This window comes from Asparagus officinalis, chromosome 2 (genome assembly GCF_001876935.1).
Source record: "Asparagus officinalis chromosome 2, Aspof.V1, whole genome shotgun sequence".
Classification (NCBI taxonomy): Eukaryota; Viridiplantae; Streptophyta; class Magnoliopsida; order Asparagales; family Asparagaceae; genus Asparagus; species Asparagus officinalis.
The window spans coordinates 13323572-13326891 of record NC_033795.1 but is presented as its reverse complement, the minus strand read 5'-3'; positions in this window follow the sequence as shown (position 1 = coordinate 13326891).

Here is a 3320-nt window from a genome sequence, read left to right as displayed (position 1 = left end):
AAAAAGGAAAAAATCCCATGTATTCAATATTATGGCAGGATGTTATTAATAACGCCATAATCCATACCATACACGCATGGGGAATTTTATCTCAAACCCTAAGTAGAGATAAGTCTATTCCTAACACGCGTTGTCGAGTAGCCTATTCCCGTAAGAATGGCGAAGTCTACGCATTCAATATCGTAGCATAAAGTCTAAGGGAATTCATTCTTTTAGCATAATGTTACATGTAAAACGGGTTTAAATTATTCACGTGTTAGCCCGATTCAAATGATGATCGGTAAAGGCTCATCAAATCCGTTGATGATTGAGGGTTTACAAAAAATCCTATGCACATTGCCGGGTAGCCTATTCTCGTAAGAATGACGAAGTCTACGTATTTAATATCATAGCATCAAGTCTAATAGAGTTTATTCTTTAGCATAACATCATATACGGAACAGACTTAAACAATCTGCATGCTAACCCGACTCAAACGGTAGTCGGTAAAGGCCCGACAAACCTGTTTATGGCTGAGGGTTTGCCAAAGATCCTATAAGTATTATGGTTATTTATTCTAAACAGAATGAGTAATAGTAATAAAGTACAAAAGTCACTGACGTACTAACTTCACCAGTCCATCTCGTGACTTGAACACCCGGGAGAACATCAATTCCAGCCGAAGTTTCCACAAAGGACCTTGGATGCATTCGCAATGGTAGCCGTATCAACTCCAATAGCTGGTCCTACAACTAAAACTTCCTTATGGTTAAGCAAATAACTAGCGGAATGTAAGGGTAAGATTCATACCTACAGATGAACCAGCATTAATGGTTGGTCCTGCAACCTCTACACTTGGACCTGCCACACGTTACAGTGCAAGTCAACACCGATCAACACATTGCAATGAAGGTCAATATCGATCAACACATTACAATGAAGATCAAACACCGATCGACGCATTATAATGAAGGTCGACGCCGGTCAACGCGTCGATAATTTCTCCAAAATAAGGCTTAGGATAATTCTCAATTCCAAATTAACCCCGGGGAGCTCAATCGTAATTCACATATGAATTCCCGATGAAGATGATCAAGTTCAACATCGATTCAATGACACGAGCTAAATTTAGAAACCAACACGTCAGTCTCAGTTCCAGATTTCGACAATGGTCAGACGATAAACGTAACACCAGAAGAATTTTAGCTATTTGATAAAATAGTGAATAAACTGAAAGCTGAAGAAGTCGACGAATTGAAGGTTAGGCGTATCATATCCAAAGTATTCTAGGCTCCTCTATAAAAGAATGAGACTTAAACACTTTGGAGGGGGTATTTGTAGGCGTCAAAAATTACCTATAGGTTTCCGCACACAACTCAAAATGAAGAGAAGGCAGTGAACGCTATTACTTGAGTCAAACGGGATTATCTGTACTATAAAAAAGCTAACGAGTATACAAAGCAAGTCAATAAAGCGTACGAGTCAACGAAACGACAAAATGTGCAAAACGGTGGAACAAGACCAAACCGAAAAGTCCGGAGAAACCCCTGGCAGCTGAGTCATATCAAAATGACTCAGCCAATTCATCAAAATGACTCAGCCAATGCCAGGTGGCTCGGCCAAGGCCGAGCCACCTTGAAGTGGGCCACTATAAGGTGGCTCACATAGTGCCGAGCCACCACAGGGTGGCTCGCGCCCGGAAACGCTGAAAACGCGTATTTCGATGTTTTCTCAGGATTTGTTCATTTTTGAGCCTCTCAACTACTTAAATATCATTCCTAAACATGGTTAGGCTATTATTAACTAAAGATGAGGCCAAATTACTTGTTCTTATCCAAAAACACTGCAACTGAAGCCTATAAATACAAGCTTAGGGCCCTATACATGGGGGATCTGAAATTAGAGGCGAGGTGCTATCAAATTAGAGAGTGAACCACGAATTTTAGAGGATGGCTAGCAGATCTTGGCAAACTCCAGCATAAAGAGGGAGCTATTCGAAGGATCTGAGGCCCGTTTCATCATTCCTTGATATCAGACTTTGTTTTGATCTCGAGAAGAGTAGTAATCTCACTTTGTTGTGATTATTTACTTCTACGATTATTTCCTTTATAAAGCAAGAGCATTGAATTTTTATTCTATTAACCGGATCTAATCCGTGATTATCCACGAACTAATGCATCCCCGGCACAGGTAACGATCCCACACAAGCAGCAGGTGATAAACGTCCTCTACGTGTGTTTGAAGAGAGTTGTATTTTTATTTTTTTTATTCATGTAAGAAAAGTCTTATAAAAAGACTAATTCTTTTGAACATGTTGTAAACGATTGAAGTCATAATGAGTTCCATGAATAAACCAACTTTCGACGCAAACAAGTAAAAGTAGTGGCAGTCGGCGGAGAAGATGGTCGAGAATTGGATACTACCACTGGGTCCTCCCTCACTTCGGGCTGGCTTGCCTAACTTTCATGATCTAAGTCTCCATATGTCCCTTCGACCACTGATGTGGCATAAACATGTACCAAAAAGGTTGCAAGTGCACAACCGTGTCAAGTTATAGTATTTAAGATATCGATCCCACGAGGAAGGTGTTTTGTAGGAGAAAATATAAAATCGGTTCTTATATTGTGTGTGTGACAAGTAGGAGTGATAAGTGAATGTGATTGTGGAGAGATAGAGAGAGTGGAAGTGATAGTGTGTAAATCGGCACGAGATATAAGTGAGAGTGGATGTGACAAAGAATGAATATGATCAATAAGGCAAGAAGGAAAAGGAAAATAAAAATCAAGAATAAAGAAAATAAAATTCAAAAAGAAAATGCAAGAAATTAAAGATGGTGGATTCAATTATAGATATGGGTAATCTACAATTGAACCCACTTCTTAGAAAAGGGTGATTCCCTAGAGGGTTCTAGCCTAAAGGCGAATCAAACAAAATAAAAATAAACAAAAAGAAAAACTAAACCCAAGAGGGTTCTAGCCTCAAGGTGAATAGTATAAGAAATTAAAATCTAACTACAAAATAAAGTGCAAAATCTAAACTACAAAATAAAATTGCAAGAATTAAATGCAAGAAATTAAATCTATTCTATAAGCATGAAATAAATCTAAGGCAAGAGGGTTCTAGCCTCTTGGCTATTTAACAAGAAAATAAAATCTAAACTACAAGCATAGAAATAAATCTACACTAATAAGCAATAAAAAGGAAATAAAAGAGAAAAAGGAATCGATGCAGGCATCGATGTAGGTATCGATGCCAGCATCGATGCCCACATCGATGCCAACATCGATACTCATTATTTTCAAATTCTGATTTCACGGATAGCTTCGTCTCGTCGAGATAGG